Genomic DNA, 15268 nt, shown 5'->3' with positions numbered 1-15268 from the left:
AAATAAAAAAGTGAATTTAAAGACAAGTTGCATACAAGTCACAGTTGCTCGTGACTTTCATTGAGGCCTATGGCATTTGTGTTATGTGTGTGTACGGTATGATTATTAGGGTTCAAAAGAACTGACAAAAGTAAGCATGTTAAAGAGTTAAGAAGGTGTTCCTACTATATGCATGTACAGTTTTCCAAAAAAGAAATTGTATTAAGATGGAACTAAAACTTGACAGACTATAATTGAACTGGTGGGATGATACTGCCATCTAGTGTTAAAAATGAAAAAATTCAGGTTATCCAGGCTTTTTTTCTTATGATACAATCTCTGAAAAATAATAATAATACTTTTTATTTATATAGCGCCAACATATTCCCCAGCACTTTACAAATAAGGTGACATGTACAGACAATAAATTCAAGGTAGACAGTTCAAAAAGTTACATTAGGAGTGAGGGTCCTGCTTGCAAGCTTATAATCTACAGGGAAATAGGGGGGGCACAATAGGTGAAAAGTGCTTGTTATTTCAGGTCTAGCAATTATAATAAATAGGGATTTTTGTATAAGATTGCATGATCCGGTTATCAGCCCGTATATTTAAGTGCAATTATCAAGTATCAAGTGCAGTTATCATGTGCATGTGTGGAGACAGATGAATAGGAGGTAGAAGCTTCGGAATAATAATTAAAAGGAGATAATAGGGAAAGTTAGGCTAGTGAGTTGAGGTGATAGGCTTGTTTAAAGAGATGGGTTTTAAAAAAACTCTTGAAAACGTGGGGGCTAGGTATCAGTCGGATTGCCTGGGGTAGTGCATTCCAGAGAACTAGCGCAACACTAGAGAAGTCTTGGAGACGGAGGTACGAGGTTCAGATTATGGAGGATGTTAGTCTTATGTCATTTCTAGAGCGGAGGGCACGTGTAGGGCAATAGACAGAAATGAGCGAGGATAAATAGGGCGGTGCAGAACTGTGGAGAGCTTTGTGGGTGAGAGATTTGGACCCGGTAGTGAATGGGTAACCAGTGTAATGACTGGCACAAGATGGATGTATCTTTGAAGCGGCTGGACAGATATATGACCCTGGCTGCCGCATTCAGGACAGATTGGAGAGGAGAGAGTTTGGTTAGAGGGAGACCAATCAGAAGAGAGTTGCAATAGTGCAGACGAGAATGAATAAGAGCGACAGTAAGAGTTTTAGCAGTTTCAAAGGGGAGAAAAAGTTGTATTCTGGAGATGTTTTTAAGATGCAGGTGACAAAAGCGAGTGAGTGATCTCATAGGGAATAAAGGAAAGTTCTGTGTCAAATATAACCCCAAGGTAGCGGGCATGCTGCTTGAGAGTTATGGTTGAACTTACCTGCGCTGAGCTCAGAAACGGTGTCCTGTCACTCAGTGAGCTCTGCTCAGTGCAGGGCCTCACTGGAGCGGCTCATTCTCCCCAGCTCCTTGGTGTCAGCGGTCAGAGGATTACAGTGGGGGACATCTCCGGACAGGTGTCAGGATTTTATTATTTTATTCTTATTTTACACATGGACACTGCAGAAGCAGACTAATACTCCTAACATTTTCCCTTGTTCGTGCTCATCACAGCGCGAGCAAGGGACAATGATGAGGGCAGCGTTCAGCACCCGGCACTTGGAAACAGTGCTAACTGTACCGCTGATTCCCAGACGCTGGTACATGTCACACTGATGACATATGGATGTCATCCGTATGTGTTCAGCATGGGACATTTTGCGGACCGTGCACTGTGTAAAAAATGGACATGTCTACATGTGGAGCACACAGACAGAAGGTCCATGAAAACACACTGACATGTGCGCAGACCCATAGATTTGAATGTGTCTACCTGTGTCAGTGTCTCCAGTATGTATGGAAACTGTCACCACATGTACTGGACACACTGACATGTGAAAGAGCCCTGAAACACAGTGGGGCTAAGAAGGAGGGGGGCATTTGGATTTTGGGAAAGCAGATTTCACTGGATTTTATTTGTGGGGATGGGAGTCTTTAATCAACCAGTAACACGGGAACCCCTATATTTCCAGTGACATATTATGGACCTGAATGGGAGCTGGTTTTGTGCAGGATAAGTTAGGGTTTTATTGATAACATGTTTGGGTACATAAAATTATTTGATTGCTTTCAGTTTAAGGCTGGGATCACATTCTTGTGTTCTACACTGAGGACTTACGTTGGGGTTTTTGTGTAAATCCCACAAAAAAATTAGTTTAGATGAAACTCCCAACAGAACTACTCTCTATAATGAGGCAGATGGATACACTTTGGGCTAAGTTTGGCTTCTGTTTCAGAGGTATCCATCTTTTTAGGTGTACACAGAATTGTGGTCACCCACACTTGTGTGCTAATTAGAGGCCTAAAATGATGGGACACCGCCAGAACACAGACCAGTGCAAGGTGACTCCATCTGCCTCATAAGTGAGTAATTCCATCAGGGCTTTTGTATAAATCACAATTTTTGGGGATTTACAAGGAAACCCTGACATAAGTGCTGAGTGCAGGATAAATGTGAACCAAGTCTTATTCTGATTTTTGGGAGGTAGAATGAACAAATAGTGAGAGTTCTCCCCACTGCACGGTACTCGCTCAAGCATCTCACTGCTCGAGATGCTCGGAGAGTACTGTATTTCTGCGATGCTTGGGCGGAAGCTCGGGTCCCCTCCCCGCAGGTTTGGCGCTCTTTAGACAGCCAATTAACATGCAGGGATTGCCTGCTACTCACTGTAATGCTGTAACCATGTTGGTTGTGGCATTAAAGTGATTGGCTGGCCGCATAGCATCATCAGGTCTATATAAGACCTGGTGACCCTATGCTCATCACAGTCTACCCCGGAAACAGGCAGAGTAGGGAGAGGTGCTGCTGAGTGAGGGACAGAATTGGTGCTTGTTTTTGTCAGGTATTCCATAGGTATATATACATCTAAACTAACAATCCTTTTGAGGACTAATCCAGCTGTATATATTCCTGGTGATAGCAGGAGTTAAGCAGGCAGGGTTTGTGGACAGTGTATACAGCACAATAGGGTCCATTGCACGTTCTGTTTGCTGCTGCTGTTACACGTATCCATAGCCCTACATATCAGGGCTATTTTTTTTGCTCTTAATCCTGATTATTTGCTTAAAGGCAATATAGTACTCCATTTTTCTGCTCCATTTGCTTGTTAGCAGAATACAGGCAGATTTTTTTGATTTTATTCGCATGGCGGTATTGTGGAAGCAGAGAAACGTTTCCATCATCAGACGTGATCCCATATTACTGCCATAATAATACAGACATTTTTTGGAGTGTGCCAAATATTACTCTACATTTAAAGTCAGCCAGAGTAATACCATATTTATAAGGCTACTTCCTAAAACTGTGGCCATCACAAGTGATCCCATATTACTGCGGCAATAATTGTGAAATTTTTTGGAGCGGCCCAAATATTACCCTCCATTTAAAGTCAGTCAGCTGTGTTTTCTTGAACCTATTCACACTTGGTCGCTGACCAATATTATACTACAAGGCCACTGGCTAAAACCGTGGTCATCACACGTGATCCCATATTACTGCGGTAATAATACAGACATTTTGTGGAGCGGGCCAAATATTACCCTCTATTTCAAGTCAGCCAGCTGTGTTTTCTTGAACCTATTCACACTTGGTCACTGACCAAAACCACATCTATAAGGCCACTTCCTAAAACAGTGGTCATTACACATGATCCCATATTACTGCGATAATAATTGTGACATTTTTTGCAGCGGGCCAAATATTACCCTCCATTTAAAGTCAGCCAGCTGTGTTTTCATGAACCTATTCACACTTGGTTTCTGACCAATATTATACTACAAGGCCACTGGCTAAAACCGTGGTCATCACACGTGGTTGTCACATGTGATCCCATATTACTGCGGTAATAATACAGACATTTTGTGGAGCAGGCCAAATATTACACTCCATTTAAAATGATCAAGGCACGTGGCAAGGGACGGGAAAGTGGACGTGATGGTGAATGCAGATGCTGAGGCCATGGGCAAGATGAAACAGTGTCTGCTGAGGGAGCACAACAAACATCCACATCATGTCGAACTATCTTTCTTTCCCAATTACTAGGGGGCCGCGAAACACCATTCTTGAAGCCAGAGCAGTGTGAAAAGGTTGTTGGTTGGATATCAGATAATGCTTCCAGTCAGTTTGCCACCGCCACCACCCTGTCTTCCACATGGTCAAGTCTCAGTAGACGTGAGTCTGAACCACATATTTCTCAACCTAATCATCCTTCTCCCACCGTGCCGAGTGTCTGGAGACAACTGATCCCACACTTGAACACTCCGAAGAGCTGTGGGAAAGTGCAATTACTGTTGCAAGAGGTGGATGATGATGAGACACAACTGCCAGAAAGTCAGGAGGAGGACCAAGGTGCGGAAGTGGAAGACGAGGTGGTGGACGATGAAGTCACTGACCCAACCTGGCAAGGTGACATACATAGCGAGGACAGCAGCACACAGGGGGAAGGAGGCATAGCACCAAAAAATCTAGGAACAAGCAGTGGGGTGGCCACAGACACAAGGCGGGCAACTTTTCCCCGGAACACCAACACGAGGGAAGTTGCCAGTCCAACTGTTAGGTTTTCTAGAGTCAGGCTCTTTTTTAATGACTGTCCTGATAACCCCAAAAAGGCCATTTACACCCTCTGCCAGGCCAGAATCAGCAGGGGCATCAAAACTACCAGCCTGACCACCACCAGCATGCACAGGCACATGACAGCAAAGCACCTGACTAGGTGGCAGAACGCCAGGGTCCAGAAACAGTGTCTGTGGGTGACACCACTGCCTTTTCCATTGTTGTGCGTGTACGCCAATCCCCTGTCCATGGTGCAGGCGAAGATGCCTCCCACCCTGCACCTGTTGTTGCACACTTGCAACCATTACCGTCCACGTCCTTGTCCCAGTGCAGCGTTCAGTTGTCCCTACCCCAGTCATTTGAAAGCAAGCGCAAATAAGCAGCCAATGCCCCATAGGCCACTACTAAACTCACATATTTCTCGAATGCTTGCAATTGAAATGTTGCCTTTTAGGCTCGTGGAGATGGAATATTTCCACAACCTCATGGCAGCGGCCATCCTTCAGTAATTGGTCTCCAGGTGTGCCGTCTCCGCATTACACAAGCACGTGTCCCAGAACATTAGCTGTGCACGCAACCATGCAGTTACTAGGAAGGTCCACCTAACCGCAGACACGTGGACAGGTGCATGTGGCCAGAAACAGCACATCTCGCTGACGGAACACTGGGTTAATATAGTGGAAGCTGGGACTCAGTCGGACCCTGGGACAGAACACGTACTCCAGATGCTGAGGATTGCGGGCCCTGGGTCAATTAGGGTTGCTTCCATATTCTACAGCTCTTGCACCTCCTCCTTCTCCTCCTCCTCAGCCTCCATCTCCGAAATGACCCCATCAGTCGGAAGCACTGCAGCACTGCCTCGGACAAGCAGCAACAGGCACTGCTGAAGCTAATATGCTTTGGGGACAAACCGCACACCTCTGATGAGTTGTTGACAGCTTTGACAGAGCAGGCAGATCTGTGGCTGTCACTGCTGAACCTACAGCCAGGCATGGTTGTGTGTGACAATGGCCGGAACCTGGTGGCGGCTCTGAAGCTAGGCAACCTGACGCATGTACCATGCCTGGCCCAAGTGCTCAACCTAGTGGTTCAGAGGATTCTCAAAACCTACCCAGATCTGCCTGAGTGGCTTGTCAAAGTACGCCGTGTGTGTGCCCATTTTTGAAAGTCACCTGCAGCATCCATCACCCTCGCAGTGTTTCAGCAGCATTTGCAGCTTCCAGCTCACCGACTGGTGTGCAATGTCACCACGCATTGGAACTCAACCTTGCAGATGTTGGGAAGGATTTGTGAGCAGCAGAGGGCAGTTGTTGAGTACATGTCACACAAGGTGTGGGAAAGACTAAGTGAAACACAAAGGGATGAGGGGAAGTGAGCCCAGACACTATGGAAAGGGGGAGTGGAGACCCCCCAAGCTGATCTGATATCACCTTGTCTCCCATATCATCCCTATATTGGTTCCTCATCAATCGCCGCACAGGAACCTAAAACCCTGTATCTCCCTAGAGCTAGGCCCTGGCTAGGGAAGGGGGGATGAGCACTAGTCAGTCCCCACTAACAACTAAAGACAACAAGGGAGACAGACACGGGGGAAGCAACTTAGCGTGAGCCGACTTCAGAGAGATTACACACACATCCTCTTAGCACCAGAGAGGAAGTAAGCAGACTGCAACAGCTTCAAGCCTTCACAAGGGGTCATGTGAATATCACCAGTGCCTCCCAATAGCAAGCTGAAAGTATTTAAATACCCAGGCCAGGGTATTATTAGAGCAGGAGGGAGGTAGCCGCTGGGTCCTAGAGTGAGACAGATTCTAAGAAGGTGTCTGTAATGCCAAACGAAGAGATCTCCTGTAACCAACTGCCTTGCCACTGTTTGTCACATCTGATACACCCATGACAGTACCCCCTCCTCTACGAGTGGCCAATGGACACTCAGGACCAGGTTTCTCAGGATAAGAGGTGGAAAGTGAGCAAACCAACCTGGGAGTGTTCACCTCTGTTGCTGAAACCCACATCCTCTCTTCTGGACCATAACCCTTCCAGTGCACCAAGTATTGTAGGGAACGACGTTGGAAATGAGATCTGAAACTCAAGATTACGATCAACCATCATTGGGGGCAGTGGAAGGGGTGAGGGCTCAAGATGTTCCACATATTTCTTGAGTAAGGACCTGTGGAAAACATTGTGGACCTTAAGGGCCTGAGGAGGCTCAAGACAAAATGCTGCTGAGTTAATGACGGCGGTTATTTTATAGGGATCAATAAAATAAACCTAGGTCCCAGCTTCCAAGAAGGGACTTTCAACTTGATATTCCTGGTAGACAACCACACAAAGTCATTCACATTCAGGTCCAGAACTGGCAAGAGTTTTCTGTCAGCCATATGTTTAAACCTGTCTCCCATGATCTTTAAATTACTCAGAACCCCCTGCCACACCGAGGAGAGCAATGAAATGTTCCTCCTCAGGAACTCCCAAAGCTCCTCCCCCACTGAAGGTACCAGACTGTGAGTGGTAACCGTATGCACCAAAGAACGGTGACATGCCAGTGGATTCTTGACGATGATTATTAATATCAATTTCTGCCAGCAGTAAGTAGGATGCCCAATCCTCCTGATTTTCAGAGACGAAACACCTGAGGCTGGTCTCCAAATTCTGATTGAAGTGCTTGGTCTGTCGATTCGACTGAGGGTGGAAGGCAGAGGAAAACAACAGCTGCATCCCCAGTTGAGAACAGAATTCTTTCCAGAACTTGGAAACAAACTGGAGCCCCTGATCTGACACCACATTGGAGGGAACTCCGTGAAGCTTCACAATCTCATTTATAAACACCTGAGCAAGAGTCTTGGCATTTGGAAGTGCAGGTAATGCGACAAAGTGAACCATTTTACTGAACCTATCTACAACCACCAAAACCACCGTTTTGCCTGTAGAAACTGGTAGGTCAGTAATAAAATCCATGGACAAGTGTGTTCATGGCCTACTAGGTATAGGTAGCGGAAGAAGAGTACCAGACTGACGAGTATGCAAAACCTTAGAACGCGCGCGAATACTATAAACAGATACGTGTTCAATCACATCCCGATGCAACCCCGGCCACCAAAAACGACGAGAGAGGAGGTCTGAGGTTGCCTTACCACATGGATGACCAGCAAGCACAGAGTTATGATGTTTCTTGATTACTTTGTGGCGCAGATTAGATGGTACAAATAACCCTCCTGAAGGGCAGGAGGCAGGGGCGTCCCCCTGAACCTCCAACACCTCACCTTCCAATTCAGGATATAATGCCAAAACCCCCTTCTGTACTATCGGGGCAGGGTTCTCATGGTCACCGCCACCAGGGAAGCTCAGGGACCATCTGGCTTGCCTAGGGTTGAGACATTTAGCTGACTGGAGATATGACAGGTTCTTATGGTCAATAATAGAGATGAGCGAATGTATCAATATTTGGTTTCGATAGCGATCGCCGAATTTGCAATATGCGCCAATTTATTCATCGAATGTTCATCGAACGTTACCGAATGCCATAGGATTCAATAGGGGGGGGGGAAAATTGCAAACACAACACCTTCAAACGGGCCCAAAAGCTGCCAAAACACATCAAATTAGGGGTAGACATCTGGAAGTGCCATCAATTGACCCAGAGTACAAGTACTATAATAATTATTACTATTACAGCGACATTTATTCCGTGGCACTTTAAATGTGAAAAGGAGTCACCATCGGTGACTCACTGACTGGTATAAAGGGAGAGAGGACCCTGCCCGCGAGGGCACACAAACAATCTACAAGGGATGGGTTAGGATACAGTAGGTCAGGGTACAGCAAGTCGTGCAGCTTTATGCTGGAGCGAGGGTTAGTAATAACAGTAATAAGATTGACAGTCCCTTCAACCAACATCGCCATTGTTCGAACGACAATTTGATCGCCAAAAGTTCCCTATTACCCACATCATAATTTCTCTCAGCCGAAGACAATTTTTTAGAAAAGAAAGCGCATGGATGCCATTTACCAGGGGATGGCCCATGAGATAACAAAGCCCCAACCCCCACAACCGACTCATCAACTTCCACAATAAAGGGTTGGGAAACATAGGGTTGACTGAGTATAGGTGCAGTGGCAAAATAATTCTTTAAGGAAGCTAAAGCCTGGAGGAAGGCATCCAACCATTTGGAAAATAGACCCCTTCCTAGTCATGTCAGTATGGGGTTTCACGATTACTGAGTAATTTTGGATGAATTTCCAGTAAAAATTAGTAAAGCCCAGAAAACGTTGTAGGGCCCTCAGGTTCTCAGGATGGTCCCAATCAAGGACTGCACGGATCTTCTCCGGATCCATACGAAAACCCGAAGATGACAACAAGTACCTCAAAAACTGCACCTTCTGAATGGTGAAAACACATTTTTCTAATTTGGCATAAAGTTTGTTATCCCTTAGCATCTGGAGGTCCTGTTTAACATGCCTCTGATGTGTCTCAAAATCAGGTGAGTAAACCAAAATATCGTCCATATAAACCACCACAAACCTCCCCACCAGAGGTGGAAGATATAATTTATGAAATGCTGGAACAACGCAGGTTCAATGGTTAAACCGAAAGGCATAACCAGACTCTCGAAATGCCCTTCCGGGGTATTGAACGCTGTTTTCCATTCGTCCCCTTCTTTGATTCTAACCAGATTGTAGGCTCCCCTTCAATCCAACTTGGAGAATACCTTAGCTCCTACAACCTGGCTGAACAAATCTGTAATCAGAGGAAGTGGGTATCTCAGATAGTCGCCATCTTTTTTCTTCACGAAGAAGAACCCTGCCGCAAAGATGAGTGCCTGATGTGTCCCTTTTCCATACTTTCCACAATGAAATCCTTCATGGCTTGTCTCTCAGGGATAGAAAGACTATATAGTCTGGACTTCGGTAGTTTAGCTCGATGAGGAGGCAAATCTTGACACACCCTCTCAGAAAAAACATCCTCAAAACCAGACAGAAAAGCAGGAAATATTTCCATAGAGACTGTAGCAAGGGAAATATCTAAACTGTTCTCATGGCAGTAATCTCCCCACTTAATGATTTCCCCGGCTTACCAATCCACCAACGGATTATGTTTCACCAACAAGGGGAGACCCAAAACAATTGGGGTGGGAAGACTATCCAGGACATAGCAAGGGATTATTTCACAATGAACTGACCCCACCCTCAGTTTACCATTATGTACAATCTGAGTCAATGCCTTCTGTGCAAGTGGCGCTGCGTCGATGGCAAAGATGGGAATAGGCTTAGCTGAAGTACAGCAAGCAAGACTATGAGTTTTCACAAACTCAACATCAACCATGTTGACTCCAGCTCCACTGTCAACAAACACAGAAATTTTCTCGGTTTTACTCTCTTGCACCACCTCTGCTGTCAGGACAAACTGGGAACTGCAGGTTAGCGATAAATGCACCCCTTGCTTATCCAACTCCTGACTACCAAGGGTTAATTGAGTTTCCTTTTGCTTAGGAACCTAAGGACAGGCCCCAATAAAATGTCCCTTTTTCCCACAAAAAAAATCATGCGCCTTTTTTCTTGCGAATCTCCGAGGAAATGTATGATACAGAGGCATCCCCTAACTGCATGGGTTCCTCCACCTTCCCAATCACTGGTTCACCACCAGACCACTTCTCCGGCAGAGGTACACAACCCCGACAAGAAGGCCCCGGAGAAGGTGGTCTCACCCGCCTATCCTGAAGGCGTCTATCAATACGTATAGCCAACGACATGGCAGCCTCCAAGGACTTGGGGGTTTCATACACTGCCGAAGCATCTTTCAACTTTTCAGCAAGGCCCTCACAAAATTGGCTTCTAAGGGCTGAGTCATTCCATTTAGAATCCGTTGCCCATCTACGGAATTCAGAACTGTACCTTTCCACTGACTGATTTCCCTGCTGAAGGAAACATAGCATAGACTCAGCCAAGGCGACTCAGTCAGGGTCATCGTAGATGAGGGCCAGGACCCCAAAAAAAACCTCCACAGACTGGAGACAAACCGAATCTTGCGGTAAAGAAAAAGTACAGGATTGAGAATCTCCCTGCAATAGTGAGATAACAGTTCCCACTCGTTGCTCCTCACTTCCGGAGGAGTAAGGACGAAGCTTAAAGTACAATTTGCAGGCCTCCTTGAATACAGAAAACTTGTCCTTATCTCCTGAAAACCAGTCCGGGAGGGCAACCTTGGGTTCATGCCTACTTGCAGAGACCCCCACATTAGTGACCTGTAGCCACTGATGCTGTAGCTGAACCTCACAGCAGAGGTCATTCACCTCCAGAGACAGACCGTGCAGCAACTCTGCGAGCTCTGCAACTGAATCCATATCAAGGAGAAAGAAAAAAAAAACACACCCGGAAAAAAACACACAATTAAACCCAAGTGTCAGGTTTTTGTTTTTTTTTCTAAATGTGCACTGCCGGTGATAATGTTACGCAAGGTGTGGGAAAGACTAAGTGAAACACGAAGGGAAGAGGGAAAGGAAGCCTAGACACTAGGGAAAGGGGGAGTGCGGACTTCAAATTTTTGGCAGCCCTTGCATACACAATAACAGTATAGGAGCTCCTTTATAATGGGAACATTTTTTTTTACTGAGGCCCTCCTCTACATCTCTTCAAAGGTGTATTGGGTTTTTCCAAATTTTGGGCAGGCCTTGCAGTGACTGCATACGCAATAACAGTATAGGAGACCCGCTCCTTTATAATGGGAACATTTTTTTTACTCAAGCCCTCCTCTATGAGTCTTCAAAGGGGTATTGGGGTTTTTACAAAATTTGGGAAGGCCTTGCAGTCACTGCATATGCAATAACAGTATAGGAGACCCTCTCCTTTATAATGGGAACATTTTTTTAAAATGAAGCCCTCCTTTATGTGTCTTCAAAGGGGTATTGGTTTTTTTTTTAAATTTTTGGTAGCCCTTGAAGTCACTGTATACGCAAAAACAGTATAGGAGACCAGCTCCTTTATAATGGGAAATTTTTTTTAAATGAGCCTTCCTCTATGTCTCTTCAAAGGGGTATTGGGGTTTTTCCAAATTTTTCGCAGGCCTTAATGTCACTGCATGGGCATTACCACTATAGGAGACTCGTTCCTTAATAGTGAGAACAACAAAGCATAGCCAGCTGATGGCCCTCTAACAATAGTGAGGGCCGACTACTAGCACTTTCACAATAGTAAGGGCCGCCTGATGGCCCTATAAAAATAGGCTTTGTGACTTTCAGAGTCCCTCCTTCATAAATGAAACAGGATGTGTCTGATCATGTCTCACATACCACATGGGCAGATGAGGTAGTAAAATGTTAAAATGACATTTACCTGTGAATGTATTTTTCACCGTGGAAAAGCAATGCAAAAGTGCAAGAACGCATCAAAATGCTACGTGTGAACATAGCCCAAGGTGTAAAGGAGCATTTTTTTGGTGGGGGGGGCTATTTATTTTGCCTTATATGCAGGCCATTACCCTGGAAAGATTGTTCCTTAACATTTTTTCCAGGAAAATCCATTTTGGTTTTGTTTTTGTATGTTCTATTGTGAGTCCGTAAAAGTGGCATAATACTCTGACAACATTGTTCACAGCAGTGACCTGGGAGTCAGAGATGCTTCCAGGGGTCTTCCTCATGCTGTCGAGCACCCGAGCATTACGATTTGCTTGACCCGATCAACGAGCACCCGAGCATTTTAGTGCTTGCTCATCACTAGTGAGAAGATTACTTTATTCTTCGAGTCAGTGCGATTACAGCAATACCAGATTTATATATTTTTTATATATATATTTTGCTACTATCACACAGTAAAAATGCTTTGTAAAAAAAAATATTTTTTTTTATCACCATATTCTGAGAACTGTAACTTTTTATATTTTTTTGCAAACTAAGCTGTATGAAGGCTTATTTTTTTTGTAGGATGAGTTGAAGAATTTTTTAGTACCATTTTGTAAAATATAACACTTTTTGATCACTTTTTATTCAGTTTCAGACACAGAATGAACAAAAAACAGCAATTCAGTTATTATTTTGTTGCTTGTTTTTTCTTGTGCAGTTGACCGTGCAGTAAAAGTGATACGACCAGTTTATTCTTGGGGTCAGTACGATTACAGCGATACTAGATTTATATAGGTTTTTTTATGCTCTGCTACTTTTACATACTATAAACAACATTTTACAAAAATTTATTTGCATCACCATATTCTGAGAGCTGTAACTTTTTTATTTTTTTACTCAATGAGCCATATTAGGGCAAAGAACAGTTTGGCTTTTTCATTCATACCATTTTTTTTTTGCATATGACTTTTTGATCACGTTTTATTAATTTTTTTTGTGTGTCAGTATGACGGAAAAGCTACATTTTTAGAGTGTTTTTTATTATTATTTTTCTATTGTGTTTGCTATATGGAATAAATAACATGACAATTTATAGATTGGGTCGTTCTGGACACCATGATATCAATTATGTGTACTTTTTTTTGTTTAATCACAAAGGCTGCATTTTTTGTAGCAAAATGGCTTTTCATGATTTTTGTTCATTTTTGTGTGGTTTTAATTTTTATATTATATTTCCACTTTTTTAAAAAATTTTCACTTAGTCCCACTGTGGGATATGTATATTTTTTACTTTCATGGTTGGTCTCATGCACTGCAGTGCTGGTGTACTGCAGTGCCTGAGACCTCTCTCACTGACTTTGCCTGTTAGGGCTCGCTCTCACTTGCGATTAGATCGGACGAAAGCAATCCGATAAAAAATCGGATTGCATTCGGACCAATTAAATCCTATGATGGTGTGCTCAGTGGAGTTTTTTTTTCCAGCTCCGATCAGATTGCAATCAGGCTGGAAAAAAATTGCAGCATGCTGCGATTGCATGTTGGATTCGGATCTCACGCACCATTATAAGCCTATGGGTGCGTGTGAAACATTGCACTGCACTCGGATATCACCCGAGTGCAGTGCGATTCCCGCCGACGCCAGCAGCAGAGGAGATGGAGAAATTGATTTCTCTGTCCCCTCTGTAGCTGTGCTGTGATCCTCTCTGTGCGAGAGTACTGGAGCATGAACACCGACATTCGGCTACCGCTCGAAGCAGAGCAGGAGCCGAATGTCATTAGCATATCGCATCCGATGCTATACGCTAGTGGGACCCCGGCCTTAGACCCTGCTTATAGTAGACTCTAACAGGCTATAGTGCTCTGGTTTGGATCTTGGGGTAACATGGCAACTATTGGCACCCACAATTACGATCAAGAGGGAGGGAGATCGTGTTAAATTGGGTATTTTAGTCCCCTTTTAACCACTTAGATGCAGCTGTCATGATTAACAGCAGTATTTAAGGGGTTAATCGGGTCCGAACTGAAAACCAGTTGGGCTGATGCCACAGGGTATCTGCTATCAAATTCAGCTGTCACCTGCCATTATTCACTTATTCGATATCACCTTTTTAAAACAACGATTAGAGAACAAGGCCCCTTAAAGACTGCCATTTTAATGTGTATCAGCAGTTGTTAAGGACTTAAATAACATGCGTTTAAGTTTCAGGATTTGTGCGATTTCTCTTTTAAAAAAATAGCTGATCTCAAAACACAGGGATCACCCTTTCATTTAGGCCAAGTTCACAGTATTGAAGTATAGAGTATTTGGTCAGTATTTTACCTGAGTATTTGTAAGCCAAAACCAGGAGTGGGTGACAAATGCAGAAGTGGTGATGTATTTCTATTATACTATTCCTCTGATTGTCCCACTCCTGGTTTTGGCTTAAAAATACTGATGTAAATTCTGACCAAATACTGAACATGTGAACGTGGCTTTACAAAGAGAAACAAGCGTTGAATTCAGAATTAGAATTAAGTTGCAAAATCTACAATGAGCGGTTTAATACTACCCCTGTTTGTTGGCACTCTGTGAAAAAAAGCATCTATTAAGGAGCTGTTGCTTTTTATCACAGATGTATTAATTCACACACATAATGAGTGATGAGGATGAGAATGCTACAGCAGTTCACAGTATATCACATGAATCTTGGATTTCTATTCACAGAATCAGACCATCACTCCTATTTTCAATATAGTTAATCAGCACAGAAGTAGTGCATCACAATGGCATTTGGCCATTATCTATCCCTACCCTGTGTCCTCTGAGCTCCTATACCTACTGTCACGCACAGTGTAGGAAAGACAAAGTGCTACACGAAGGGATGAGGGGAAGGGAGCCCAGACACTAAGGACAGAGGGGGTGGAGACCTCCTAGGCTGATCTGATATCACCCTGTCCTTCCCTACCATCCCTTTTTTGGTTTCTCACCAATCACTGAGCAGGTACCTAAAACCCTGTCTCTCTCTAGAGCTAGGGTCTGGCTAGGGAATGGGGGGATGAGCGCTAGTCAGTTCCAACTAACACTAAAGACAGCAAGGGGAGACAGACAAGGGGGAAGTAGCTTAGCTTGAGTCGACTTCAGAGAGATTACACACACGTCCTCTTTTGATGAAGTAAGAACTGCACTTGCTCCAAGCCTTCACAAGTGGTCATGTGAATATCACCGGCGCCTCCCTATTGCAAAGTGAAGGTATTTATACACCCAGGCCAGAGTGTTAATTAGCAAGAGGAAGGTAGCCGATGGGTCCTAGAGTAAGACAGATCTAAGAAGGTGTCTGTAA

This window comes from Phyllobates terribilis, unplaced genomic scaffold (genome assembly GCF_046119375.1).
Source record: "Phyllobates terribilis strain yellow unplaced genomic scaffold, ASM4611937v1 Scaffold_4__5_contigs__length_816908805, whole genome shotgun sequence".
NCBI lineage: Eukaryota > Metazoa > Chordata > Amphibia > Anura > Dendrobatidae > Phyllobates > Phyllobates terribilis.
The sequence above is the reverse complement of the archived record's forward strand: the minus strand, read 5'-3'. Positions refer to the sequence as shown.